The sequence below is a fragment of the Pituophis catenifer genome, unplaced genomic scaffold (genome assembly GCF_029215685.1).
Source record: "Pituophis catenifer annectens isolate HBS135680 unplaced genomic scaffold, rPitCat1.0.hap2 SCAF_2, whole genome shotgun sequence".
NCBI classification, from domain to species: Eukaryota; Metazoa; Chordata; class Lepidosauria; order Squamata; family Colubridae; genus Pituophis; species Pituophis catenifer.
The window spans coordinates 264,320,386-264,337,084 of NW_027256882.1; positions in this window are offsets into that span (position 1 = coordinate 264,320,386).

Sequence of the window (16,699 nt, forward strand, 5' to 3'; positions counted from 1 at the left end):
GCCATAAGAAGAATGTGGGCTAAACCATTCACATTCCTTACCTGCCCAGTTTTTCACTGACTGTTCATGCTGGCAAAGAGGAAACGTTGTGACAGATGGCTACGTTTGCCCTCCCCTTTTGTAGGTTTGAAGTCCTACTTTTCTTGATCGTTTTGTAACGCAATCAGGACGTGCAGAATGGCATGCAGAGCTGGGGAAAATCCCAAACAGACCATGCTGCTTAATAATATCTGTTAATATCTCTACCCAGCCCTGACCCACCATCGGGCCTTTGGACCAGGAAATATTTAAGAGCAATCCACAACCTTGCAATACTGTAAGCCTTCTAGCTAATTCTGCTTGAGGAGGTTCTTGATTTCCTATTCAAATGTTAATTTTACTTTTGTACCATTCATTTAGGCTAGGTCCATGCATCCGAAGAGACAAAGGGCAGTTTAAAAATATTTCTTGCATAATAGCAATTATATGAAAGGAGATACAGACTTTGCCCTAAAGCCCTGGCCTGGTGGCATCCTTGTAGAAGAAAAGAACTTGAGACAGCAGCTTAATTTGTGAACTGGCAAGATGCCCATTTTAGGACAAGCGAGTCTTTCTGACTGAGCAGGCGTTTCCTATGGCACACATTACTGCTGAAGGCAGTTGGAGACAGATGAGATACATATATTGTGCGTGTGTGTATGCTGCGCTGTGTTGTGTTTTTAAAAGGCTATTTTTTGTATCAATAATGCCTTTTGTGTAAAAAAAACCTTCTGCATAAGAAACATTCATAGCACAGACAAAGTCCCAGCCTAATTTTTGCAGCTTCTGGACCTTCTTTGGATTCCAATGGCTGAAAATAGATGGTAGGATTTTTATTTATTTATATTTTGCAAGAGGATATATACAAAAAACTGCAGGATAGGTCCAAAAGCAAAGAAAAGTAGAAACAAACAGAATCGGCCAGACTTCAAAAATATTCTACTCAAATGCAAGGAAACATATAACCTGGTTCCACCCATTCACAGCATTACTTCATATCCATGCCAACCCTTAAGTGCCTCACTGCGCGTTTCAGAAGGCCACCGGTGTTACTTTGGGGCAGTAATAGCAACAAAGAATTTGCAACGCCTGAAAGGCTGTGTTTCCTATTTCAAATTACTGAGAGAACAGTTATATTACAAGGACAGATTTTCCGAGTGTGCTGACAGACAACTCTCTTTAGACCTGCTTTCTCTGTCTCTTTCCATTTCATTTTTAGATCCTTAAAAATGGGAAGACATCAGGGGTGGGTTTTACTTACTTTTACTACCAGTTCGCAACGGGGCCATGCGTGCTCGCTTTGCTCATGCGCACGCGCACACGCGCTCTTCTGCGCATGCACAGAAGCATTTTGATGACATCGGGGTCGGTGGAGGAGCCTCCCACTGATTTTACTACAGGTTCAATAGAACTGGTGCGAACCGAGGGCAACCCAGGACTGGAAGACATGATGCTGCAAAGCAGAACAGTAGCCTGGAGTCTTGTTTTTATTCTGAGAATGTCTTGGATCCAATAACATCTTAGCTGCAATGCCACAATTCAAATTCTTCTCCTGCTGGGATCCCAATGCCGTACAGGAAGTCCTCGACTTACAGCCATTCATATAGCAATGGTTCAAATGTGAAAACGGCACTGAAAAGAGTGATTTATGACTGGCTTTCACGCTTAAAACTGTCACAGCATGGTCACGTGATCCAAATTTAGGAGTTTGCAACTGGCTTGTATTTACAACATTTACAGTGTCCCAGGGACCATGTCATTCACCATTTGCAGCCTTCCCACTTGGCTTCCGGCAAGCAAAGTCAATGGGGGAAGTTGGATTTGCTTAATGACCATGTTATTCACTTAACAACAGTGACAAAAAAGGTCTTAAAATCAAGCACAATTTACTTAGCAAATGCCTTGCTTAGTCAGTTACGGTCATAAGTCAAGAACCACCTGTGCTCACCATTTTGCAGATTTTTACTCCTCCAGCAGACGCCGCTACGTAGGCAATGTTAGAAAATAAAAGTGGCAGGTGGTTTGTTTGGAATGATGTGCTAGACTTCTCCCCGCAGAAACTGGAACTAAAAAACTTGCAGGCAACAGACTCAAGGACATAGCTTACTGATAAGTATGTTTATTTCAAGACTAAAGAAACTGTTAAGAATTCCAGCAACTGTCAGGTCTAAAAATTCAGGTCCTATTTATAGGAGAAGCAAAGTTCAGTTCTTGAAGCTTTTCCTTCTGCCCACAGACTGCAATGGATTGGGGCCACCTGTGCCCTCGTCATGGAATGGACTTGTCTGATCTCAGAGTGCTGATTTCTGGCTGTGAAAGAACTCGCCCTTGACTATAGATGCCTGCCTACCTTCCCAGAAAATCAACAATGATAAAGGTTAATGCTAGTTTGCCTTCTGGAGATACAGGTTTTCTGACTGACTGGGTCACGGTGGCAGCTCATTTTACTCTCCAATGATAAATGTGCCACTAGCCTCTGTTATTCCCAGGGGTGTCTGCAGGGAGGGGTTAAAAAATGGTGACCAGAATCATGAAATTAAATTCCTTCCCCCCCCCCTTTTTTTTTTAAAAATGAGAAATGCAACATAAAGATGGAGCTGGGCTTTGTCTTCATGCCTTTGGCTCTATTTTTTAATTCTTTGAATCCTTGCTGCAGATACTCCTGCTTGCCCCTGACCTATCACTGCAGATAAAGACAGTTAATAAGTGGTGGAGGACATCAGGAAAGACTATGCATAAGAGTTGGGAGTGGAGGGGTTCTCTATGAATTTGAAGAGGTGATGGAATTCTTTCATTATCCTGGCAGCAATCCATCCCAAACTACATCCAATGTGCTGGCAGGAATGCTCATTTAGCTTGGGGATGTGACATATACGATTTATAAATGTCACAATATGACTTTCTAACCGCCACACCCCGCCGCAGGGAGGCGGAACAGACTGGATGGTTCTGGAGGGCTCGGGATAGGGGTTGCTCCTCTATCCTGGTCCTGTTAGATCTCTCAGCGGCTTTTGATACCATCAACCATGGTATCCTGCTGCGCCGGTTGGAGGGGTTGGGAGTGGGGGGCACCGTTCTGTGGTGGTTCTCCTCCTATCTCTCTGAACGATCACAGTCGGTGTTGGCAGGGGGGCAGAGGTCGACCCCGAGGCGCCTTGTTTGTGGGGTGCCTCAGGGGTCGGTCCTCTCGCCTCTTCTGTTCAACATTTATGTGAAGCCGCTGGGTGAGATCATCCGTGGCTTTGGGGTGGAGTTCCATCAGTACGCTGATGATACTCAGCTGTACATCTCCACCCCAGGCCACCCCAACAATGCCCTTGAAGTGATGTCCCGGTGCCTGGAGGCTGTGCAGATCTGGATGGGGAGTAACAGGCTTCGACTCAACCCTTCCAAGACCGAATGGCTGTGGCTTCCGGCATCCTGATATAGCCAGCTGGTGCCATCGCTGGCTATTGGGGGTGAGTTATTGGCCCCCACGGATAGGGCTCGCAACTTGGGCGTCCTCCTGGATGCACGGCTGTCTTTAGAAGAGCATATGACAGCCATGCCAGGGGGGCTTTTTTATCAGGTCCGCCTGATTCACCAGTTGCATCCCTTTCTGGATCGGGACTCCTTACGCACAGTCACTCAGGCACTCGTCACTTCCCGTCTGGACTACTGCAATGCTCTCTACATGGGGCTCCCCTTGAGGAGTACCCGGAGGCTCCAACTGGTGCAGAATGCGGCTGTGCAGGGGATTATGGGAGTGAGGGGGCGCTCCCATGTGACACCTCTCCTGCGTGAGCTGCATTGGCTTCCAGTGGTCTTCCGGGTGCGCTTCAAGGTGTTGGTTACCACCTTTAAAGCGCTCCATGGCATAGGACCTGGGTATTTGCGGGACCGCCTTCTGCCGCCAATAGCCTCCCACCGACCAGTTCGCTCCCACAGGGAGGGACTCCTCAGGGTGCCGTCAGCCAGGCAATGTCGGCTGGCGACCCCCAGGGGGAGGGCCTTCTCTGTGGCAGCTCCTGCCCTCTGGAACGATTTGCCCCCGGAGATAAGAAGGATATCGGATCTCCGGGTCTTTCGCCGTGCCCTGAAAACTTTTCTTTTCCATCAAGCAGGGCTGGCGTGAAACCCCCCCTTTTTTAGTTTTTTAGTTTTTTAGCTTTTAAATCTGTCAATGGGTTTTAATTCGAATTGTTTTAAATTTGGGCCAAAGTATGTAATTCTTTTAATAATTTTAAATTTTGTATTGGTATGTGTTTTAGTTCTGGCTGTGCACCGCCCTGAGTCCACTAGGAGAAGGGCGGTATACAAATTGAATAAAATAAATAAACAAATAAATAAATAAATGGATAAGGAAACACTGAATGGGACGCGGTGGCTCAGTGGCTAAGACGCTGAGCTTGTCGATCGAAAGGTCGGCAGTTCAGCGGTTCAAATCCCTAGTGCCACATAATGGGGTGAGCTTCCATTACTTATCCCAGCTTCTGCCAACCTAGCAGTTCGAAAACTAGTAAAAAATGCAAGTAGAAAAATAGGGACCATCTTTGGTGGGAAGGTAACAGCGTTCCGTGCGCCTTTGGCATTTAGTCATGCTGGCCACATGACCACCGACATGTCTTCGGACAGTGCTGGCTTTTCGGCTTTGAAACGGAGATGAGCACTGCCCCCTAGAGTCGGGAACGACTAGCACATATATGCGAGGGGAATCTTTTAATAAGGTTCTTTTATAAGGAAGCTTTCATAGGGACCTCAGAATTCCAGATATCCACATGGGCTCAGGAAGATGGGAAATATTAATGTACCTCCCCCACAATTTCACCTTAATACCAGCACTATAGCCCTGTATTTTGAAAAGCAGACAACTGGATACAGTCTGCAGACTTGATCCACCCTAGGAAACTAAGGGTGATAGAACTAAGCGCAAGTACAACCATACTGCTTCTACCCATTCTGACAGATAGTCAGTTTAGTATTTTTAAATTCACTGAAATATATACAGGCTGCAACATATGCATGTCCCATTTAAATAAAACTTGCTTTGCAGGCCTGGTGAATCACCTCCTGCAGGCAACCTGAGAGACATGTTCTTCTCTTATTAAACTGCTAAGTCGATAGTCACATCATTGCTGCATGGAAGATCAGATAAAAGTTTGATTTTTTTTCCCCCTCCAGGCAAAAGAGCTCTCTGAGATGCACCATCCATTTTGACAATTTCTGTTTCCTTTTCAACAATAACTTGCATATTTAAGCATACTTCAGCAATGGTAGTACAGAGCCATTTCTACACTGTTGTTCATTGAGTAGCAAGCCACTTTTGCCTTAAACCACTGTGTTTCACAGCACTGACCTCCTGGTGTGTCCTAGCTCCTATTATCTCTAGTTAGCAGGGGCCACATATCTAGAAAACTCCAAACACCAAATCCAGTGAGGTTCAAATAGAAGTTTAAGATCCACTCTCTGAGATTCAATCAATATCTGCTTGGATTCATTGTCAGCATTTAGTGTAAGACGATGATAACTCTCAGGTGTCAACAGTAAATAAAAAAGCATCCCATATAATTCAACCTGAAATAATCTTTGGTATATTTTAATCATAGATTATCTTAATGTAACCAGCAGTTAATGCTATGTATATTCTTGGTAGTTTAATTTTGTTGCTAGTTTTATTTCTATGCTATATTGCTGTACTTTGTTTTTTTTAAAAAAAAATCTAAATCACCTTGAAATTTTTTATTTATTGGGTATTAGATAAATATTAACAATGTAAAATGAAGCAATAGCTTTATAAATTTAAAACAAATTAATGTCATAGACACAAAAATGGAGCGAGCCCTGTTTTTCCTGAGTTGGGATAGAACTTAATACCTCGCCTGTTTGATGGAAAAACACTGAAGGAAAAATAGTTCAAAATATTGATCCAAAATAAAATTCAGTCAATTGACAAAACACTTGGTGTAATGTGTTCCTTAGCTACACCAGAATCAGAAAAGGATTCATTGGAATTCATTCATTCATTCATTGGAATTCATTCATTCATTCATTCATTCATTCATTCATTCATTCATTCATTCATTCATTCATCAGATTTCCAGGCTACCCATTTCCAGAGAGACTCTGGGCAGTTTCATAGCTAAAACAAATTGAAACAATACCAAATAAGAGAAGAATAGCTGTCATTGAGAAAAAACAAATAAAAACACTCACTCCATCCAAAAAATAGAGGGCTCCAATAACACACTAACCAAGACCTGGGAGTGGGGGTGGGGAAAGGCAGGTTTTTAAGGCTTGTTTAAAGGACGTAGGGTAGGATTCAAACACATTTTTGGGAGGACACTGTTTAGAAGTGCAGCAACAGAGAAAGCTCACATCTAGTTTATACTGTGGAAGGAGATCCCTGTATTCCTGGAGATGCAGCTCTGCAGCATTGGACAGTCTGAATTCTTGTGAATTCAATCAATATGAAGGAGACGTTCTTGTAAGAAGTTTAATGTGAATGCATCAAGATTACAAAACATTTTTAATAGTAAGTCTTTAACTGACTTCTCCCAGATGCAGGGCCAGGAAATTATACGAGACCGCTAGAACTTCATGAGTTGCATGAAGTTGGTGCCTGACACAATATGTTCTGCTTTACACTGTTTTATTTTTGTCCTATATTGGTTTTTTTAACTCATTAGTGCCCACAATTGCTTTGCAAGCAGGCAGCTAAAATAACATAAAATAAAATAAAATCTGTCCCACTATGATGAGCAGCAATCCATACCGATCAATGTACCATCTCTAGCATTTAGGAAACTGTCCTAGTGAGCCCAGTGTAGCTTACGCTGGTTGGCTGCAGCTGTCCGGGTGCCAGGCTGGAGTGTTTTTTTAAAAAAATCCTCTCTGGACAGAGTTCAGCTTTGGCCTGGAACTTTCTCCATGCAAAAAGGGTGCTTTAATACCAAGAGCCAGCCTTTGGGGGATACTTAGAATAACAGAGTTGGAAGGGACCTTGGAGGTCTTCTAGTCCAACCCCCTGCTTAGGCAGGAAACCCTATACCACTTCAGACAAATCGTTATCCAACATCTTCTTAAAAACGTCCAGTGTTGGAGCATTTACAACTTCTGGAGGCAAGTTGTTCCACTGATTAATTGTTCTGTCAGGAAATTTCTCCTTAGTTCTAAGTTGCTTCTCTCCTTGATTAGTTTCCACCCATTGCTTCTTGTCCTGCCCTGAGGTGCTTTGGAGAATAGCTTGACTCCCTCTTCTTTGTGGCAGCCCCTGAGATATTGGAACACTGCTATCATGTCACCCCGGTCCTTCTTTTCATCAAACTAGACATACCCATTTATCTCATAAATTATTATTTGTATCATAAATAATAATTATAAATATAAATATTATTATTTATATCATACATTATTATTTATAAAATAAATAAAATGTATTTTATTTACTAATCATACTAAATAAAATTTATTTTTACTGGCTAATCAGACTGAATAAATGCCACCAGCGGTGTTTCACTATTTGGAAGTCAGGCATAAGGAGTATTTCTGACTCCAAGAAGGGAAAAGGGTGAAAGAGCACAGCACATTAATCACTGTCTCAGATAATCCAAGTGAATATCTTACTGTCTAATTATATTCAATCTTTTAGAACTGAATGGCTGCCCCAGGGTAGGTTCTTTGTTTAGTGTCTTACAAAGTAATCCATTTGTGAACTAAAAGACTTTTCTGTTGTATGCCCTGAATGGAGTCCAGCTTAATTCCCAGTTTTCCAAAAATGATTCAGAGTTCATAACACTGACTGGAAAAATTAGGTTCGTTATCATGAGTTAGTTTTATCACTTGAAAAGAGATCTTTGGACTTTATACAACTTCTAGTTTATTTTATCAATATATTATACCCTGGCATAGACCATTTTTTCAAGCTTCAAACAAATGTCCTTTATATGAATTTTTGTTTTATCTTTAATAGACAAGGGTGGTTTGTTTCAGGCTACTCCACCCATTTTTTTTTTTTTTGTTTCTAGAAAAATACATTCAAAAAGAGTTAACTGAATTCTCATTATTGTTAACTATTGCAACAGACAAATCAGCCTGTTTAAGGTAAGTCTCACTGTTGAACAAAGACAGTAACTGGAAAGCTTGCTTGCTTTCCAGTGGGACTATCAGTGCTATTTTCCAGATTGGATCCTTCAACTAGGAAAATGATTGTTTGGTTCCTTTAGTGAAGGAGATTCTAGAAGACTGGATTTTCTGCATTCCAACTTGCCTGGTTATCAGGACTCTTGATTTTCTAAAGTTGAATATTTCATTTGTAAACTACATGCAGCTTTAAGCAGTGCAATGCTCCACTTTCTTGGTCACATTGAGATATTAACCCATGGAATGTGCTCTGTAGGGCAACCCGGGGGTCAGTAACTGAGGCGAGACCAGGTAAAGTCAAACAGGAACGTTTATTACTAACAGAACAGCTAGAGAGAAACAGAGCAAAGAGCTAGGCATTTGACAGCTATTTATACCATAGCTGTCAAACCAACAACCAATAAGGATTTAGTATTCTCCCGCTGGCTGGATGGTGCGTCTTAGCCAATCAGGGCCGCGCGTTGTAAGTGCGAGGACTTCATCGTAAGTGCGAGGACCTCGTCATAAGAGCGAGGACTCAACAGAATGTATATTGTGAATAAATAGAAGAACAATTTTTAAGCTTTCCAGAGTCCACTGGAGTGGGCAGTTACAGTAGTGGCCAAAATTTTGGAAACCTTTTGAGAAAAGTGTATTTTCTAAAACTAGCTAATAACACCACTTTTTTTGGAGTAGTAGTACCAGTGGTGGGATTCAGCCAGTTCGCACCACTTCGGGAGAACTGGTTGTTAACTTTCTGAACAGTTTGGCAAACTGATTGTTGAAAGAAATCATTAGGGCAGAGAACCGGTTGTTAAATTACTTGAATCCCACCACTGAGTAGTACCATAAAATTATATATCAATGGAAAGATAATTTAATCAAGAATGTAATGCAATAACTTTTATGAAGGATTTGCTATTAGAAGATCAGTTATAGTATAAAGAAGAAAAGTAAAACATCTAGAAAAATTGAGATATACAAAAATTATCACGTCTGTTAATACTTAGTTGGGTAACCTTTAGCATGAATTATGGCCTTACAACGTCTTCCCATGGAGTGAACCAAGTCTTTTAGTTCTACAGCTGTTATAATGTGAAAACAAGATTGAATGATTGCTTTTATTAACTGGGCTTTATTGCTGGGTTGCTTCTGACTAACAAGTTTCTTTAGTTGGCTCCATAGATTTTCAATTGGGTTAAGGTCTGGGCTATTCCCAGGCCATTCCAGCAGCGGAATATGATTATCTTGAAACTCCCAAAAAAAAAAAAAAAAGTGGTGTTATTAGCCATCAAAAATACACTTTCCCAAAAGGTTTCCACAAGTTTGGCAACTACTGTTTATTAAATTTGATTAATACAGTGGAATATAGGATGGATAAATTTCTCTAGCCCTACTCCCTCAGCCCTCAGGCATTTGCTGATGATTCTTAAGCACTTTTCTCCCACTGGATTTGTCATTTCAGGGAGCAGCACTTCTCATTCCACATCAACCAACTGTTCTTCCACATCTGTCCAATGTATTCAGTCCTGGGGAAGATCTTAAAAAAGTTTTCATAATAGTTCTGTTTTAAAAATAGGGCAGCATGGAACAACACATTTATATTTTTAACAAATCTATTTCAACTGCTGCTTTCTCTTTAAGTTTATTTAAGCACTCAAGCTCTTTTTCTAGAGAAAAAATTACTCCAAGCCCAAACATAGACTCGGACACAAAGTATGGGCCAGCGTTTGACATGATAGATGGACTGATAGTTTTCATTCTAGACAAGAGGACTACTATTAAAATGTTATTTTATTTCTACTATTAAAATGTTATTTCACCATGTCAGGCTTCCCCATGAGAGGTGGTATTCAGCAGGTTTTGACCAGTTCTATAGAACCGGCAGTGGAAATTTTGGGTAGTTCAGAGAACCAGTAAAAACCACCTCTGACTGGCCTCACCCCATCTCCATTTCAAGGCCATTGACCCAGCGCTGTCTGAAGACGTTTCCGCAGTCATGTGACCAGCATGACATCATAGAGTGCTGTAATGTAATCAAATATACTAATTGTTGTACTAATAATAACTACCATAATAATATAGTAATAATAGCAACATAATATAGGATAAAGGTAATAAATTGGTAAATTTCACATTTCACTTATATTTTGTTTTGTTTTTTCAAAAAAAAAAACAAATTCCTAATCCTTATATATATATATATATATATATATATATATATGTCACACCCGTGGTGAATGGGGATGGGATCTGTGAACTGTGTGCAACTGTTGGCTTGGGTAGGAATAGATGGGACCAGGATAGAATATAAATTTGAATGTTGTAGGTAGCTCACATGGAAAAGGTATTTGACACCTTCACATTGGGAAGGGACCAAAATAGCTTTCAAAAAGAGGTTTAGAGTCTTGGTTGAACAAAAAAATAGATATTGTTAAGGGTAACAATAGCCTTGAGCAGGATTAGATTATTTTAAAACCCCGTGGGTTGAGAGAAGCTTGCCATAGATCAGTTTTTCTTCTCTCCCTTTCCTGGGGATGGAAATGAGGATTTGTTTCCATTTCCCATGTTTTTTAAAAAAATATACGTATATAATTTAGAGGAGATATCTTAAGATTCTTCGTGATCAATGACTACTCAAGTGTAGAATTTTGTTGATCTCCTGCAGATCACACACGGATAATCAGCAGTAGATTTGGTTCTACCTGCTGCCTCTGTGAGGCTTTTTAAAAATCTCACTTATGTTGTCTGTGTCTCTGCATAGTGTAGCAATTTCTTGGAAGTCTAGAACAGGGGTCTCCAACCTTGGCAACTTTAAAACTTGTGGACTTCAACTCCCAGAATTCCTCAGCCAGCAAAGCTTCAACTCTGGGAGCTGAAGTCCACAAGTCTTAAAGTCTTGTGGACTTCAGAACCTGGTCTAGAAGATAAATGTGAACATTCAAAAATGTAGAACTGACTCCTGGACTGGAAGATAGATGGAATAAGCAATAGTTCCAGTGACTTAAACAGAAACCAACGTTACTTGAAAAACTTGGATTAATTTGTGCTGTCATTGGAACTTTCCCTACTACCACCTGAACATAGCACAACCATGCCTTGGCAGCATTTTATTTGTATCACATCCCCATGTTGTGGCCTTCATCTCATTACTGACTCATGAATGAGATAGTCTTGTCAACCATAGCTGTACTGATGTTAAAATAGTATTTATTTCTCCACATTCTCCAAGGACAGCTTCATTCAATGTAAAATCTGTTGCCTATTACCTTGGAGGGGCATGGGGTGACTGGCAGTAACTGGGAATAGAAACAGGATAAGGATCAGCAATCATCAGCAGGTTTTATGCTGGCAGATACAGCTTGCTGATTCAGGGAGGGAGGGATTGCACCACAAGACAGTGGTGGGGAACGACTATTGATATATTTAAGGTATAGGAAATGGGAAAAGGCAAAAGTACACATATTTCCCACTTCCACTCTCAGAATGGTTTCTGTAGATAAGGACACCAATATAAAAACCCTTTTTAAGTTAAAATGGTACAATCAATAGAATGAGAAAATATCCCAGTGCCTTGTCATATAAAGGCAGCAATTTAGGTCCAGCAACAAGTCAGTGAGAAATTACAAAGCTTTGCTCGGGTTTGGGTCTGAAATTTCACGAAACATTGTTCGTGAAATCGTGGTGCATTGATTTGCTAAACTCATTGGCACTTATTGCTTCTACTTAGACTACTCTCCTGCAGACATATGTATCAAAAGCAAATTGTACAAAAATTGAGTTCTACTATGTCCAGAAATGTTTTTCTCTTACTTTCAAATCAATATAAAGGAAAGGGAAGCTTTCAGGCCACAGAGGTAAGCTTCTTAATATTTTCTATTCAAAACTGCCTTAATAAATCTAAGAGTATGGAGAAGGAACAATGCATTGCTGTTCTAAAATGTTTATATGAACATTCACCATTTGTAGAAAACTAATCTTTCAAGACAAAAAACTCTTACCCCAAATACATGCATCAAACGCATGTCAATGGCAAATTAATATTGTGCTTTTTTGCGTCAAAATTCCACATCAGAAAAACACACAAATCTCTACTAGACCTTCATCACATGTCTTTTAATAATTATGATGTGTTACTGAAATACTAAAGAAATACTACCATATTTTTCGGAGTATAAGATGCACTGGACTATAAGACGCATCTACCTTTTTTGGTGAGGAAAAGAAGAAAAAGAAATCTCTGCCTCTGCCTCCCAGCAATTTTGCCTTGTTGCAGCAAACAGCAAACAGCCTGCTTTACTTTCATTTTCGTTTTCAACACTCCCTGCCAGCTTCCTACAAGGAAAGTTAATGGGGAAACCAGCAGAAAGTCGGATATCGCTACCATTCTTGCTACTTTTTTGCCTGACCATGGTCATACTATTCCTCAATTTAGGTAAAGAGATATCTGTGAATTGATGACCCAATAGGTCACGAGGCCTCATTTTAACAACAACAACAACAACAACAACAACAACAACAACAACAATAATTTCAATAATTCAGTGAACCTCTGGAAAATGAAACTTATGGCTAATGAAGAAGAACTGGGTGAAGTTGAAATTAAACGAGGCATTTTCCAGGGCGATTCCCTTTCACCCCTACTTTTTATACTCTCAATGCTACCACTGACAATCATTTTGAAGAAGATGAACTGTGGATACGAACTTGCAAAGAAAGGACTGAAAATCTCGCACTTGATATACATGGTTTTAAAACAAAAGCTGAACTGAATTTATTAATTGAAAGCACAAAAGTCTTCAGCCAAGACATTGGTATGCAGTTTGAAATTGACAAATGTGCAACAATGGCAACCAAAGCAGGCAAGATCATAGAAGAGGATGGAATAGAACTAGAGAATGAAGAAATGATAAAGGCAGTAAAATCAGAAGAAGGCTACAAGTACTTGGGGATTTTAGAGGCCTCTGACTTAATGCATAATAAAGTCAAGGAATTAACTTCAGCCAAGTACATTCGGCGAATTCGTAAGATATTAATGTCCAAACTGAGTGGAGGAAACATCATAAAAGCCATAAATACTTGGGCTATACCTGTGATTCGATACTCTGCAGGAATAATTGACTGGACCCAGATGGAGTTAGACAATTTGGACAGAAAAATTAGGAAGCTTATGACAATGAATCATGCCTTGCACCCTAAAAGTGATGTTGACCAATTATATTTACCAAGAGCAGAGGGTGGTCGAGGACTCCTACAAGTAAAGCAGACTATGGAAGAAGAAAAACGCAGTTTGAATGATTACATCCAGAAAAGTGAAGAACCAATGATTAAGGAAGTAAATAAAGGAGGCCTTTTAAAGACAACTAAAACAAAAGCAGAATATAAGAAAGAAGTAATTGAGCAGCAAGCTGAAAATTGGAAAAGCAAAGCTCTGCATGGCCAATACTTGAAAAGTATTGAAGGCAAAGCTGACCAGAAACTAACTTGGAACTGGTTAAGATCAGGAGTACTGAAAAAAGAAACAGAAAACTTTATTTTGGCAGCTCAAGAACAAGCCCTAGCCACAAACTACATGAAGGCAAAAATTCAACATGTTACCACCAACAGCAAATGCCGCCTCTGTAATGAGAAAGATGAGACAATCGACCACCTGATCAGTGGATGCAGCAAAATTTCACAAACTGACTACCTACAATGCCATGATCGGATTGCTAAGATCATTCACTGGAAATTATGCCAGAAGTTTGGATTTGAGTACAGCAAAAACCACTGGGAACATCAGGTTGAGAAAGTTTTAGAGAATGAGAAACTCAAGATTTTGTGGGACTTCAGGATTCAGACTGACAGGCACTTGGTCCACAACACACCTGACATAACAATAGTTGAAAAGAAAAAAGTATGGTTCATTGACACTGCAATACCTGGTGATGCATGGATTGAAGATAAGCAGCAAGAAAAAAATCACAAAGTACCGGGACTTGCAAATTGAAGTTGAGCGACTGTGGAAAAAGAAATCATGTGTTGTCCCGATTGCTACCTCGCTATTTAGAAATTTTAAATTTACTGGACTTGAACATTTTGACTCTACAAAAAACCGCCTTACTCGGAACAGCTTACATCCTCCGACGATACCTTAACAGTTCCTAGGTCCTTGGTTAGGACTCGAGCTGCTGAGCTATTAACCAGCCTCAAAGGCTGTGAATCTCACCAAAGATTAACCAATAATAATAATTCTACAATATTAATAATATAATTAAATTTAATTAATATATAAATATTAATTAAATATAATAATATATTTTCTAATGTAAAGGAAGATTTCAGAAAGTCAGGGTGATTTTGACATACTGTACTACTTTGTCAGCAACTTTTGCAAAGTTGGAGTGTCAGAGATTTTTTTAAAAAATTTAATTTATATGCCGCCCTTTTCTGGAGACTCAGGGCGGCTTACAATGTGCTAAGCAATATGCTAAGATTAATGAAGGATAGTTCAGCTGAGAACATCCTTAAGCCCTTGTCTTGTATAAAAGGTTGCTTTCATGCATGGAAAATTTCACTGAGATGTAGAAATGGTCCTAGGCCTAGGAAGAGGTGAATCATCTTCTTCCATACTATAAGAACCTCAACAAGATATCATCCAGAAAGACTAAAGGCTTTACCCGGAAACATTCTTCCTTTTAAATGTAATATTGTTCAGGTTTTCTGGTAAAGTGCTTGCTTTCCAGCATAGACAGCAGACATGAGCATGGATAGAAAAACATATATTTAAATTCTCATGCTTGCCTATGTTTGAGGGCACTGCCAAAATAAGTAACAATTTCCTCTGTATATCTGAAGGATTGCTGACTGATGTATCTATAGCAGGGGTGAAATCCAGCAGATTCTGACAGGTTCTGGAGAACTGGTAGCGGAAGTTTTAAGCAGTTCAGAGAACCAGTAGCAGAAATTTTGAGTAATTTGGAGAATCAGCAAATACCACCTCTGGCTGGCCCCAGAGTGGGATGGGAATGGAGATTTTGCAATATCCTTCCCCCAGGAGTGGGGTGTGAATAGAGATTTTGCAGTATCCTTCCCCTGCCATGTCCACGAGCCACGCCCACCAAGCCATACCACGTCTACCAAGCCACGCCCACAGAACTGGTAGTAAAAAAATTTGGATTTCACCACTGATCTATAGGCCATGTCTTCCAATAAAACTGTAGCATTCATATCTTACCGGGGCTTTCTATCTCCACCCCCAATAATTATTACTTTTATTCTTACTGGGTTTTTTTGAAAACTGAAAGTTGATGTGCTATAAATCAAAGCACTAGGCTCCAGTAGACTGCTATTTGCAGTAATGTCACTGGACCTATTGACTTGCTTAAAAAGTAAAAATTGTGGATGGCTGCAGCCCAGTGCTTTCTTTGGAAGCTTGCCCTTGTCTAGTAAAAAGACAAAGGATGTTGTCTTTTAGTGCTTAATTTGTGAGGAAAAAGAACACTCCAAACATGCCATTTTGCTGCCAAATTTTATTAGGCTAATCCCAAGATGGTACTTCGAAGAGTGAAAAAATCATTTGGGGGAACATGTCAATGGTAGGTTAGGGATTGCTGTACTTCTATCATAGACAAATGAAAATGCAATTCCTTTTTTATTTTCTCACTTCTCTGAATATTATAATGCATGTAAAGGTGCATGCAAACTATGTGCACTTCTCTTAGGCCAATTTTCATACAAAATGTGCATGTATTGGGGAAATAGTATAAAATAAAAGAACAATTTAATGAAAGCAGCTTGGAACAATGTTGCAATCAAATAAGGAACGCATTTGAAATTTCAGAGCAAACATCTGCAAGAAAATGGAGATGTTCTGGAACAGACACATCAATCCATCTCATGTGTGGCTTCTGTTCCTGTCCTTTCATAAGAAGTATTTGTTTAAGCCCAATGGCATGCTTCATTTTGTCAGGATGTCAAGGCAACTCCAAACACGTATAGAAATGCCTCTTTATATTCTTTCTCTGTAGGCTTACTCAGAGGTGGAAGCAGCATAAGTGGTCAGCCTCAATATCTGACAACATTTGGCCTTAAAGACACACCTGTCATTAAGCTGTCCAACAACATTGTTAGAGGGCCTGGCTAGATTGCAGTAGAGTAACCTACATGCATTGTACCAATTGCTCAGTAATGGTTGCTAGTGACATTGGTGTTATACAGTAGCATGTCTTATGTCTTCCCTGATTCACTTGTGTAAATTTGCTCAATTAGAGAACTAGTAGAGAACCATAAGATCTGACAAAACTTTGTTGTCTTGAAAAAAATTCTCTTTTGATAAACATGCAGTATTATCAGCATTGGAGAAAGCTTAAATACACTTACATTTGCATTTATACTTCTAGTAAATATTACTAGGAACAAACTCTGCTCATTTAGAACTTTACCGCTTCAGGGGATAAGTGACAAGTTCAACAAAAGGTAACAGTAAGTTGCACACTGTAATTGCCTTTATGAGACATTTTTTCCTTACATTGAAATAAATATTTCAAGCCAAGAAGGATTGCTCTGCCTGTCTCCATCTATCAGACTTAGCAAATACATTTTT